At 49.4% G+C, this 14,254-nt stretch overlaps 1 protein-coding gene across 2 annotated transcripts in view; it reads left to right on the forward strand.

The window, feature by feature from the left end:
• SLC39A14 (solute carrier family 39 member 14) overlaps positions 1 to 14,254 on the forward strand; it is a 55,384-nt gene that overhangs the window by 8,848 nt on the left and 32,282 nt on the right. The window lies entirely within an intron of this gene.

Consider the following 14,254-nt stretch of genomic DNA (forward strand, 5'->3'; position numbering starts at 1 on the left):
TGGTGATATTTATCTAGATTACTTGGTTGGTGTCTGCTTGATTTCCACACTGAAAAACGGTGGGTTTTTTGTTGTTGTTGTTGTTGTTTTACAAAAACTGAATGGGGCCAGGCACGGTGGCTCACACCTATAATCCTAGCATTTTGGGAGGCCGAGGCAGGCAAAGGCCGACGTCGGGAGTTCAAGACCAGCCTAGCCAACATGGTGAAATCCCATCTCTACTAAAAATACAAAAATTAGCCAGGCATGGTGACATGCACCTGTAATTGCAGCTACTCAGGAGGCTGAGACAGGAAAATCGCTTGAACCTGGGAGGCGGAGGCTGCAGTGAGCTGAGATGGAGCCACTGCACTCCAGCCTGGGCGACAGAGTGAGACAATGTCTCAAAAAAAAAAAAAAAAAAAAAAAACTGAATGGATAAACTGAAAAAGTTATCTTTCTTTCCCTTTGTAGTTTCAGGAGATACTTTAAGACTATGCAAATCCTATTTCTCCTTGTACTTTCATCCCCTAATTTTAGCATCCATCTGTAGACCCTGCTTGCAACAATGATGACTGTGATGTTTGCCTAATGATTCTCTATTTCCCTCTTGTACATTTATTTATTGGAATTCTTTGTAAGCAAGAGCTGGCCTTGCTTCCCCAGTTATTTATGCATTTGGTTCTTCATAATCAGATTTTGTTCTATGGGTTAAAGTTGAATAATATTTTTTGAGGCTCAAATTGTTCTATCGTTGACCATTTCGGGAGCTCCTTCCGGTTGTCTCCTGTGTTCTTCTGGTAAGCCACTGTCTTTTTTTTTTTTTTTTTTTTCAGTGTTTCCTTAATTTCCTTTACTACAAAATATTCCAGGCTCATCTTGTAACTTCGCTGCCCCAGCCCTAGAGTCAGGCACTTCTCCACAGAGTGCTGGTTTCCTTTATTGGAGAATGCTGTTTAGAAACCAAGGTCTGGTTGCTAGGTATGTTCATTGCTACAGGAGTTATCATTGCTTCTAGGTCCTCTCAGCAGACAAAGCTAGGAAACAGATAATTCAGCACCTATCTGTATATATGTATGCTAAAAAATGTGAGTTTGTACTGATACCGCTTATTCTGATCTAACCTCACAAAGTTCGTTTTATTTTAGTCTTTCCCTTTTTATTATGACTTCTTTCTCCAACAGTGAAAAACCCTCTTAGTCATTTTCTTAGTTGGGGTGAAGGTTATTTTCCACTGGTTTTGCTCCTGTTATCGTGGCCCTGATTAACACACATTTCCACATGTGGACTATAGATTATTTGACTCAACTCACCTTTCAGATGATAACATCTGGAGGCAGAGGCGAGTGTTTCTGATTTTAAATACTCTGTGATTCTGCACCCAGAGCTGCACTAGGATGTACTGAAAGCTTGATGAGCATCTTACCTGCTGAATACCCCATTTGGATCTGTACCTACTCGGCTACACTCTCCCTCTCTACAGTTCATAACTCTCCTGCCAATTGTATTTGTCTTGAGCAATACTCCTATCCAGTTCCTAGCTTTAGAATTCTTTGTGAGATGAGAACTGTAGCCTAATGTTAGAAGCTCTAAAGCCTACCCGGTCCAAGACCAGAAACCACTACCACTCATTTCCATACCACCTGCTCTTGGTAGGCATGTGTCAGTAGAACGGATTAATTGGAAGTAAACTGGAATAGGACTGAGTGCAGAGACCCATACTGCCTGGCCCTGCCACCTGTGACCAGAACTTGTCACTTGACTGCTCTGGGGAGTGGAGGTCTATCAGAGCAGGCAGGTGTATTAGTATGACACACTTAGTGGCTTAAAACAACACCCATTTATCATTTCACAATCCTGTACGCCAGAAGGCTGAGCACTGCATGACTGGCTTCATTGCTGGGGGTCCTAGAAGACTAAACTTAGGGTGTCAGCTGGGTTTTCAGGGCCTCTGCCAGGCTCAGATGGTTGTGGAAAATTCAGCTCCTTGTGGCTATAGGACTGAGGTCCCCTGCCCCCTCGCCCCTATTTTCCATTGCTGGCTGCCAGCCAGGGGCCACTCTCAGTTCCTAGAGGCCCCCGTATTTCCTTTCCACGTGGTCTCCTCCATCCCCCGTGATACAGTCTCCCTCCCACATTGAGTCCTGCTCATGCTTCAGCTCTTTTTGCCAAGAGGAGCCATCCTTGTAAGGGCTCACCAGCTTCGTTCTGGCCCACTCAGGGTAATTTCCCTGTCTCAGGTCAACTGATGTGGTCGGCAAATACCTGCAGGCTCACTTTCGCCACATAATGTGCCATAATCCCAGGAGTGACGTCTCATATTCATGGGTCCCGCCCACACACAGCAGTGAGGGCCACTGGAGTCATCTTAGCGTTCTGCCAGCTGCAGCTCAACATGATCAGGTCTTAATTCTGGCACCAAAGTATTTACCCATGGATCTGTGTCCCATGGTTCCCCTGACAAGTTACCAGAAACTTGGTGGCTTAAAAACGACAGAAATATATTCTTATAGGTCTGGAGGCCAGCAGTGTGAAATGCAGGTGTCACCAGGACCATACTCCTTCTGACAGCTCTAGGGGAGAATGCTTCCTTCTTTTCCCAGCTTTTGGTGGCTCCTGGCATTCCTTGGCTTGTGGCTGCAGCACTCCCATCTCTGCCTCTATTTTCACGCGGCCTTCCCCTGTTGGTGTGTGTCTGCATGTCCAAATCTCCCTCCCCTTTCTCTTATAAAGACATAGGTCATTGGATTTAGGGCCCATCCTAAATCCAGGACAATTTCATCATGACATCCTTAACTGATTTTATCTGCAAAATCTCTATTTCCAAAAAAAGTCACTTTCTGAGATTTCAGGTGGACAGTTATTTGCGGGGATGGTATTCACCCCGCTAGATTCAGGGTTGTGGGAAGTGTTGCTTACTAAACTCTGGTTCACGGAGCTGCCAAAGAAAAGAGGTTTATTTTTAGACCTAGGAGAGAAGGCAAGCTTGGCTGCTGTGGAGGCTGGGGCCCATCCTCAGACCGTCTGCTCCCCTCATGGGTGACACAGATCTGAAAACCAGGTGGGTCGAAGGCTGGCCTAGAGGCCCTGTGTCCTTAAGATCCAGACACTTTGCAGTACAGTCAGCTCGCAGTCTCTGTCTCTGGATTCAATCAACCATGGATGGAAAATATTTGAGAAAAGAAACAAAACTGGCTGGGCGTAGTGGCTCACGCCTGTAATCCCAGCACTTTGGGAGGCCGAGGCGGGTGGATCACGAGGTCAAGAGATCGAGACCATCCCGGCCAACATGGTGAAGCCCCATCTGTGCTAAAAATACAAAAATTAGCTGGGGGTGGTGAGGTGCACCTGTAATCCCAGCTACTCAGGAGGCTGAGGCAGGAGAATCGCTTGAACCCGGGAGGCAGAGGTTGCAGGGAGCCAAGGTTGTGCCACTGCACTGCAGCCTGGCGACAGAGCGAGACTCCATCTCAAAAGAAAAGAAAAGAAAAGAAAAGAAACAACACTAACAATATAGTGGTTAAAAAGAATACAAATAAAAAAACACAGTGTGAAAATTATTACATGCCATTTACATTATATTTGATACTATAAGTAACCTAGAGATGGATTAAAGTCTATAGGGAGGAAGTGCGTAGGTTATATGCAAATACTATGCTATTTTATATCAGGGACTTGAGCAATTGTAGATTTTGGTATCCTGGAGGCGGAGAGAGTGTCTTGGAACCAGTCCCCTGCTGACGGCAAGGGATGACTGTACCAGCAACTTGCCTCTGTACAGAGAGCTCCGGTTGAGTGTGACGCTGTCCTGTAGGATGGGCAGGGGACAGATTGTGGTACCCCTGTGGCAAAGAGGGAAAACTGAGGTCAGAGAGCTTAAGTAATTGCAGAGTGTCATACTTAGAAGGGACAGCAGTGTTTGGTCCGGCAGTCTTGAAGTGTCAGGCCAGTTCCTGGGGCTAGAGGGGGCTGATCCATCAGCCCCTCTCTAGCCCGAGGTGGCCTGGGCCTCACCCAGAAAGTTCTGATTCAGGACCGAGATGAGGCCTCAGTGGTGCCACTGGGTTAGGGACCCACGCACAGATGCAGTCCAAGACTGGAATCTGTTTAATACCTCCAAGTGAAGATCCTTAAAAAGGGAGCAAAACACCATCCCTCCCTGCAGCACCCTACCCCCCACCCAACTTATCAGTAAGCCTTTCCATTCCTGTTTTTTTTTTAACCCCCTGGGATGGGGTCTCACTGTGTCACCCAGGCCGGAGTGCAGTGGCTCCATAATGGCTCACTACTGACTTGACCTCCCGGGTTCAAGTGATCCTTCCACTTCAGCCTTCCAAGTAGCTGGGACTACAGGCATGTACCACCATGCCCAGTTAATTATTGTATTTTTAGTAGAGGCAGGGTTTTGCCATGTTGCCCACGCTAGTCTCAAACTCCTGGGCTCACACAATCCACCCCCTTGGCCTCCCAAAGTGCTGGAATTACGGGAGTGAGCCACCATGCCCGGCCTCTAAATTTTTTTTTTTTTTATACAGAGTCTCGCTCTGTTGCCCAGGCTAGAGTGCAGTGGCGCGGTCTTGGCTCACCACAACTTCCGTCTCCTGGGTTCAAGCGATTTTCCTGCCTCAGCCTCCCAAGTAGCTGGGACTACAGGCGAGTGCCACCATGCCCAGCTAATTTTTGTGTTTTTAGTAGAGACGGGGTTTTGCCATGCTGGCCAGGCTGGGTTCGAACTCCTAACCTTGTGATCCACCCGCCTCGGCCTCCCAACGTGCTGGGATTACAGGCATGAGCCACCGCACCCGGCCCTACACTTTTTTTTTTTCTCGCCTAGACAGAGTCTCGCTCTGGCACCCAGACTGGAGTGCAGTGGGGCTAGGCTCACTGCAAGCTCCGCCTCCCAGGTTCACACCATTCTCCTGCCTCAGCCTCCCAAGTAGCTGAGATTATAGGCGACCGCCACCAGGCCCGGCTAATGTTTTGTATTTTTAGTAGAGACGGGGTTTCACTGAGTTAGACAGGATGGTCTCGATCTCCTGACCTTGTGATCCGCCCGCCTCAGCCTCCCAAAGTGCTGGGATTACAGGTGTGAGCCACAGCGCCCGGCCCCTAAATTTTTTTAAATGCAAGAAAACACGCCGTGCGCGGTGGCTTACGCTTGTAATCCCAGCACTTTGGGAGGCCGAGGCGGGCGGATCACGAGGTCAGGAGATTGAGACCACGGTGAAACCCCGTCTCTATTAAAAAAATTCAAAAAATTAGCCGGGCGTGGTGGCGGGCGCCTGTAGTCCCAGCTACTCGGAGAGGCTGAGGCAGGAGAATGGCGTGAACCCGGGAGGCGGAGCTTGCACTGAGCCGAGATTTCGCCACTGCACTCCAGCCTGGGCGACAGAGCGAGACTCCGTCTCAAAAAAAAAAAAGAAAACATGGCTGTATATGCCTATACTTTCAGGGCAGGAGAGGATTTTCCAAGCATGTTACTAAAAGCAGAAACTTTAAAAAGGAAAAGTATGATATGTTTGACTTTACCTCTTTAAAAATTGTGTCAATAATACCAGTTAACAAAATTAAAAGGCAAACAACTAATTAGGAAGAATATTTGTAACACGTGACAAAAGGTTAATATCTTGCCATATAATAAACCAATAAAAAAAAAAATGAATATATCAGCAAAAATGGGCAAGGAAGGCTGGGCGCAGTGGCTCATGTCTGTAATCCCCCCACTTTGGGAAACCGAGGCAGGTGGATCACCTGAGATCAGGAGTTCGAGACCACCCTGGCTGACATGGTGAAACCCCGACTCTATTAAAAATATAAAAATTAGCTGATCGTGGTGACACGGTCCTGTAATCCCAGCTACTTGGGAGGCTGAGGCAGGAGAATCGCATAAACCTGGAAGGGGGAGGTTGCAGTGAGCTGCGATCATGCCACTGCACTCCAGCCTGGGCAACAGAGTGAGACTGTCTCAAAAAAAACGGGCAAAGAAGAGTAACAGGCAATTTGTAAAAGAGAGTAGAAATATAAAAGTAAACCTAAAACATTGATAAAGAAATGCAGATTAAAATAACTAGAAAAATAAGTAATTTTTAACCTATCAAATTATAAAGATGGAATAATTTAATACTCAGTGTTGGTGAGAATCCTATGAAATAGGCACTCACACACAGGTAGTGGGAGTATGGAACTAGTTAAATCTTGGTCAGGCACAGTGGTATGTGCCTGTGGTCCCAGCTACTTGGACAGATGAGACTGGGGAGGATTGCTTGAGTTTTGGAGTTCGAGGCTAGCTCGGGCAATGCAGCAAGACCCATCTCTACAAAAAAAAGTTAAAAATTAGCCCATCAGGCTTGGTGGCATGTGCCTATAGTCCTAGCTACTTGTGAGGTGGAAGGATCCCTTGAGCCCAGGAGTTGAAGGCTGTAGGGAGCTATGATCCGGGCACTGCACTACAGCCTGTGCCACAGAAGTGAGACCCTGACTCTATTTAAAAAAAAAAAAAAAAGAATAAAACTTTTACAACCTTGAGGATTTCGTTTTGTTCCTTTTTGAGACAGAGGCTTACTCTGCCACCCATGTTGGAGTGCAGTGTCGTGATCTCTGCCTCCCAGGCTCAAGCAATCCTCCTGCCTCAGCCTCCTTAATAGTTGGAACCACAGAGGCATGCTACCATGCCCGGCTAATTTTTTTTTTTTTGGTAGAGGCAGGGTTTCACTATGTTGGCCAGGCTAGTCTCAAACTCCTGGGCTCAAGCCATCCACCCGCATCGGCCTCCCAAAGTGTTGGGATTACAGGCGTGAGTCACTGCAGCCGGTGGCGGTGTTTTTCTTTTAGCCTGAGGATAGGGATCCTCGTCCATGCAGGTCTTCTGCTGGCTTTGGTGGAAAGCTGGGTGTGGTATGGTATGAGCCAGAAAGGACCACTGCCTCTGCTCAGGAGGGTAGCTTCAGCAAATCATATAGTAAGTTCCTAATAAATATTTGTTGACTGTAACCCCTGAGGGCAGGGACTGCCTCCCAGCCAATTTTGTCCTTGCATCTCAGGATTCCTTTCATTCTTGGAAGATCCCTTCTGATCCTTTGTTCCCTCCTGGGGAACAAGGAACGAGGAGAGGAGGAGGCAGCCAGCTCACCAGAAGCACCTCATCCACCCGCACAGGGATAACTGGGCTGCTGTCCTGGAGGGACAGACCTGGACCAGCTATATTGTTTCACTTATTTTACTGGAAGCCCTAAAAGTTGTATTTGTGTGGGAGCAAGTGGGGTGGGGTGTGGGGTGTGTATCTTGTTATTTGAAAGAGCCCTGTAAGATTGAACAGTCTGCACTCTCTGTCCTTTCCTGGAAGCAGAGGGCCCCGGCCAGGCCCCAGGGACTGGGCGCTTGTTTTCTTAGAGCACAACGTACTTGAGGCTTGGGGCCAGGTGGAGCCGTGCTGGCCTGCAGGGAGGCTGGCCCTGCTTTCCCTATCAGGAAACAGAGAGGACAAGGCTTTGAGCCCTGGAATTCCTCCCTGCCTCCGCCCTTCTCTCCTGCTCACTGAGAGCGCGTCCTGTGCCCTGTCATCCCATGCCCATGTGACTCTGATTGGCGTATCTGTATTCCAATTCCAATGCTGACCGTTTCTCCAGGGCTGGCTATTTTCCATCTGATGGGCTGTATAATTCTCAGGATACCAGGTCCCTGGGCAGCAAGCCACGCTGTTCCCATCTCCCTTCCCAGAAAGTGCTAAAAGTACAAAGTCACCCACTCCCCCAGGCCCAGGCTGCTGACCAAGTGCCAGCTCTCAGAACAGAAATTCCACGTCTCAGTTCCTGTTCCCAGCTCCTCGGCCACCCCCTAACACCCAGCAGACGCTCTGTGGTGCCTCCCACGGCAGAAGCCTTGGCCGTGGGTAAACTGGTGTGTGCAGTGGCTCTGCTGGCCAGCTCCCGGCTGTGGCCATGGTGACTCTGGCATCACTCCCTCTTGGCAGCTCTGGGCCCCCTCCCCCAGCGTTTCAGGATGTGTGTGATGGCAGAGAAACTCAAAATTTCCATGAGCCACTGAGAAATTCTAGAAACAGCCTGTACTTGTGGACTTTCCTTTTTCTTCCTCTGCCACAGGGAAGAGTGGAAATGTTATTTTTGGTGGGATTATCAGCTGGTTGACCTTCTCAGAGATGTGGAAACGGAGGCTGCCTGCCCGGGCCTCTCTCTCACTGCCTGCCTTTGTGTCCCCCACCCCATCTCACTTTATGTTTAAAAAAAAAAAAAACTCTGGCGGGCGCAGTGGCTGACACCTGTAATCCCAGCACTTTGAGAGGCCAAGGTCGACAGATCACTTGAGGTCAGGAGTTCGAGACCAGCCTGGCCAACATGGCTAAACCCTGTCTCTACAAAAAATACAAAAATTAGCCAGGCGTGGTGGTGGGCGCCTGTAATCCAGCTGCTCGCCAGGCTGAAGTGGAAGGATCGCTTGAACCTGGGAGGCGGAGGTTGCAGTGAGCCGAGATTGTACCACTGCACTCTAGCCTGGGCAACAGTGAGACTGTCTTAAAAATAAAAAATAAAAAAAATCTTGGCCGGGCACAGTAGCTCATGCCTGTAATCCCAGCACTTTGGGAGGCCAAGGCGGGTGGATCACCTGAGGTCAGGAGTTTGAGACCAGCCTCACCAACAAGGTGAAACCCCGTCTCTACTAAAAATACAAAAATTAGCCCGGCATGGTAGCAGGCGCCTGTAGTCCCAGCTATTCAGGAGGCTGAGACAGGAGAATTGCTTGAACCCGGGAGGCGGAGGTTGCAGTGAGCTGAGATCGCACCATTGCATTGTAGCCTGGGCAACAGAGTGAGACTCTTGTCTCAAAAAAAAAAAAAAAAACAAAAAACTCCACCTTATGTTTTACGTCTGCATTCCAGGCCGGCTTCTCTGGCTCTCCAGGGTCTTCAGTTCTGTTGAAACAACTGCGGGAGAGGGGAGTCCCTGCCCTCTCCTCAAGGTTGCTTGTAGTTCACCCGAGCATAAAGACCAAAGAACAGTAAAACTGAAATGTGTGGCGCCTCATGAATGGGCAGTGGGAAAGTAACATGCTTTCAGTGGGTGTTGTTTGGGGATGGACACCAGGTACTACCCGGCCCTCCAGTCTCTGCCCTCCTGGAGCTGACAGTCTAGTTAGAAGGAGGTGGATAATGAAAAAAGACTAATAGGGCATTAGGGTTCTCAATGCCTGGGAGTGGGCTTTTTTGTCCACATTGAAGAGGTGACGCTTGAACTGAGACCTGTTAGGAAGATCTAGGGGAAGAGCATTCTAGGCAGAGGGAACAGCAGGTTCAAAGGCTCTGAGGTCAGAATGAGCTTGATGTGTTAAAGGGATGGGAAGAAGGGCCTGAGTGGCTGGAGCCCAGTGAGTGAGATGAGCCAGTTATATGGTCAGCAGGATGGGCAAAGGCCAGTTGACACAGTGGTTTATAGACCAGGAAGAGGAGCTTAGATTTTATTCCATGTGGCTGGGTGTGGTGGCTCACACCCATAATCCTAGCACTTTGGGAGGATGAGGTGGGGGGATTGTTTGAGGCCAGGAGTTCAGGAGCAGCCTGGGCAACATAGCAAGACCCCTGTCTTGAAAAAAGTTAAAAAAGAAATTAGAATGAAAAAGATTTTATTCTTCATATACTAGGAAGACATTGGAGGGATTGAAGCAAGGAAAGTGATGTGATCAATTTGTACTTTATTTTATTTTTTTGAGAGACAGAGCCTCACTCTCGCCTAGGCTGGAGTGCAGTGGCTCAATCTTGGCTGACTGCAACCTCTGCCTCCTGGATTAATGTGATTCTCCTGCCTCAGCTTCCCAAGTAGTTGGAACTACAGGTGTGCACCACTACACCCGGCTAATTTTTTGTATTTTTTTGGTAGAGACGGGGTTTCACTATATGTTGGCCAGGCTGGTCCCGAACTCCTGATCTCAGGTGATCCACTTGCCTCAGCCTCCCAAAGTGCTGGGATTACAGGCATGAGCCACTGCGCCTGACCAATTTGTACTTTAGAAGGATGACTTTTTTTTTTTTTTTGAAATGGAGTTTTGCTCTGTTGCCCAGGCTGGAGTGCAATGGCACGATCTCGGCTCACTGCAACCTCCGCCTCCTGGGTTCAAGGGATTCTCCTGCCTCAGCCTTCCGAGTAGCTGGCATTACAGGCATGTGCTACCACGCCTGGCTAATTTTTGTATTTTTAGTAGAGACGGGGTTTTGCCATGTTAGCCAGGCTGGTCTCGAACTTCTGACCTCAGGTGATCCACCTGCCTCGGCCTCCCAAAGTGCTAGGATTATAGGTGTGAGCCACCGTGCCCAGCCCAGGTGACTCTTTCATTAAGCTGTAAACTTAAGATTTAGGCACTAGATATGTGCATATATTAAACTTAAAAGAGGGGAGTAGGGGACTCTGACAGAACAGAGCTAGGTACTGAGAGGAAGCTGGAAGCCCAGGTAAGAGATTTTATTTTATTTCAACATTTCCTCCACTCAAATTCCTTGTACTCCATCCACTTTGCAAGGAAGACTTGGATGATCTCTTGTCCTCAGGGAGTTTACAATGCAGTGTCTTCAGATTCAGAGAGTCCTTCCAAATTTTCCTGGAGAGGGCCTTGAAGGACGAGCAGCATTCAAAAGGCTATTGTTGGCCGATTGCGGTGGCTCATTGTAATCCCAGCACTTTGGGAGGCTGGGGTGGGAGGATCTCTGAGCCAAGGAGTTCAAGACCAGGCAGGGCAATAGGGTGAGACCCTCCCTGTCTCTACAAAACAATTAAAAAAGTAGCCAGGCATGGTGGTGTGAACGTCTGGTCCTAGCTGCTCGTGAGGCTGAGGTGGGAGGATCGCTTGGGTCCGAGAGGTCAAGGCTGCAGTGAGCTGTGATCATGCCACTGCCCTCCAGCTTAGGTAACAGAGCGAGACCCTGTCTTAAAAAAAAAAAAAGGCAGTAGTTGTTAAAAACTTGGAATGTCCAGTTGGTGTTAAAGTCGTGTTGCAGTTCACTCATCCACTCTCTTGCTGATGGGCTTTTGGGTTGGCCCTGGTTTTTTGTTACTGTGAATAGTGCTGCCATAAGACGTCCTCGGGGTTGAAAGTCACCCAGACAGGAGCCTGTCCGAGTTGCAAGCTAAAAGCAGAAACACTTTGTGGCAATCGATTGCTCCCTGGGGTTGGTGTTAGCTGGAAAGTGTAAGCCTTTAAGTCTGGTTAGAATTTTGATCCCTTGTTAACAGGCAGGCAGGCAGTTTGCAGGACGTGGAGGAGTGAAAGGGTAAGTGGAAATACGTAAGTGGTTATGTTGTCAGGGAAATCACTTCTTTTGTGCCATATTATCTGGAAAGTGCCACCATACCCCCCCCCCCCCCCCCCCAGTTTTTAAACCTGAGGATAGGGGGCCTTGTGTGAGCGGGTGTTGGATCGTCTGGCCCTGAGTGAGAGCTGGGTGTGATATGAGCCAGAAGCCTCTGTCCTGGAACCCATCTGTGTGCGTGCCCTAGGCAGCCTCTCTGCAGAACCCTGGGCCAGGCTCCTGCTTCCTTTGTGTCTCTGACAGGGAGCTTTAAGAAGACACCTGTAGCCGGGAGCATTGGCTCATGCCTGTAATCCCAGCACTTTGGGAGGCCAAGGTGGGCAGATCACCTGAGGTCGGGAGTTTGAGACCAGCTTGACCAACATGGAGAAACCCTGTCTCTACTAAAAATAAAAAATTTAGCCGGGTGTGGTGGCGCATGCCTGTTCATGTCTGGGGGCGGGGGTGAGGATATGTCTGTCTGTTTATATATGCGTTTGCACGGTGAGTGTGTGCATGTACACATTTAAGCAGCAGGTGCTTATTAAGATCCTACCAACCCCTCAGGACTGTTAGGAAACAACCAAAAAAGCCTAAAATATAAGGCCTGTCCTTCTAGGACCGTATGACATTGAAACTAAGCAGGAGGTGAGAATGTTTCCTAGATGGGGATGGGATTGGTGCTGGAGGATTGGGGTGGATCTGAGGTGGTGCTGTGTCCTGCAGTACACCCTGTTTTCTTCATCCAGGCCCTTCACACCTCGTGGAGAGAGTGCATGGGGTGCGTGCAAACCACTGACGTGGATGGGACTTCCTAGTCCTGTGGTGGGGAGGGGTGTGGGGATAGAAACATGTAGGGATGGAGGGGTAGAACATTTCAGATGCAGCCCAGGGCAAGAGAGCAATGGCAGGTGAGGGTGACAGTGGGTAGGGCACCAGTTGGAGAGACCACTGACTCCCAGGCAGAAGGGCCATAGCACATTGCTAGAGGGACGGGAGTGTTGGGAGATTGTGCTTTGGGTGGGGAGGGGTGGTGATGAAGTGGGGGCAGGAGGTTCTGGAGGGGAGGGGCTGCGTGGCCAGGAGGGAACAGCAGGGGCTGGAGTGTTTCTTTCTGTTCAGGAGCCTGGACTCTTAGGGAGATGCTCTGGGTTCGTGGTGAGCCCCACAGGGAGAAAGCAGAGGATGTGGGAAGGCCTTAACTTCAGTAATGGGATGGTGGCTGCCAGTGACCTTGAGCCAGAAGAATGTGCTGTGTGGGAGGTTTGGACAGCCCGAGGGAAAATGGAGGAATTATGATTCACTCGTCTACCTTTCTCACCCAATTTGGAAATATGGGCTTTTCCTTTCTTTCTTTCAGTAACCCTCTCTCTCATGAGAATGAGGCTTTTTTATTAATCTGTTGATAAGTATTTACAGTTACTGAGAAATCAAAAGTTCAAGATGCAGCCCCTGCCTTTCTTGCTGGCGCCCTGGTCGTGCCCTCTTGAGCAGGGACGACACAGGGGCTGGGCTGGAAGGGGCCGGCGCTGAGCAGCGACCCTTCTTACCTGCTTTGGTTAAGAGATCTGGAGATGGAATGAAAAAGCGCTGGCTCTGCCTGTGAGACTGGTGGCCCTCCGACTTCAGTGTGCATTGTGATCACCTGAGCACTTAGTCAGACCCAAGTTGTTGGTCCAACCCCAGTGACTCATTCAGTGGGTTGTGGGGGGAAGTGCTAAGAGTCTGCACTTCCAGCAAGTTCCCAGGTGTCAGTGATGCTGCTGTTCCAGCAACCGCACTTTGAGAACCCCTTTCCTGGAGAAATTACCACACAAGACTCCGCATCTCAGCTGCAGACTGGCATGGGCGGGGTCTTTGAGGAGGAGTCGGGCATGAGCGGGCTTGAGGGCTAGGAGATCGCGCAGGGGGAGGTAGTGGTACAGGAGGACCCAGGGGAGGTGGGGTAGGCTGGGGGCAGGTGGTCTTGGCTGCAGGCCCAGCAGTGGGGTCGCCACTGGGGCTTGGCTTCTGGGGTCCACTTGCTGCCCATCCAAGCATGCCTCGCTACTGCTGCACAAGTGCTTGTCATGGGCCAGCAGATAGACGTGAGCAGAACACAAAGGCTAAAGGTCTGCCAAGGGCCCACCTCCCCTCCCCGGGGTGGCGAGGTGAGAGGCTTAGGAGGGCTGTCAGTCATTTTGAGAGGTAGGGCGTGCACGGGCTTCTTGTGAGAGGCCCTTGGAGGCACATTTTGCCCAGGGTATTGCTGCCAGAGAGTTGGAGTTAGCATTTATTAGTATTTATTTTACTATTTTGCTTTATTTTTACAGTCTAGAGGTCTTTTGGTTTATATACCTGTTATGCCGTGAATTCACAGGGAAGAGGTTCCAGCAGCTCAGGTCCCTACCCTTGGTCCTCAAAGTGCCCTCCTCTGGGTGGGGCAGGCTGGCCCTGCAGTTGAACCCAGGTACCTTTCTCTTGGGCTTCCTTCTTTTTCTGGTCATTTTCCTGCACGCGTTCCAGGAAGCAGTCTTGGCTCTTAGAGCGCTCACTGTGCTCAATACGCACATTAATTCTCTTGGCCAGAATCTTGCCCTTGTTTGTTTACAGCTATGCAGCATGTTTACAGCATGGTGGGGAACACTGCAGACGCCTCCGGTTTTGCCATGGTAACATTTGTGGGTTATTCCTTTTTTGAACAGTACCCATTCCCTTGAGGTCTAATGTCTACAGTATCACCTTATAGATTCCCTTGTATGTGGTCAAAGGAACAACTCCATGTTTCCTTTCTTTTTGACACTAGAGCATACTTTTTTTTTTTTTTTTTTTGAGACAGAGTCTTGCTCTGTCGCCCAGGCTGGAGTGCAGTGGTGCAATCTTGGCCCACTGCAACCTCCACCTCCTGAGTTCAAGTGAATCTCCTGCCTTAGCCTCCCGAATAGCTGGGGCTACAGGCATGCACCACCATGCCTGGCTAATTTTTGTACTTTTAGTAGAGATGGG

Source organism: Hylobates moloch, unplaced genomic scaffold, assembly GCF_009828535.3.
Source record: "Hylobates moloch isolate HMO894 unplaced genomic scaffold, HMol_V3 SCAFFOLD_22, whole genome shotgun sequence".
NCBI classification, from domain to species: Eukaryota; Metazoa; Chordata; class Mammalia; order Primates; family Hylobatidae; genus Hylobates; species Hylobates moloch.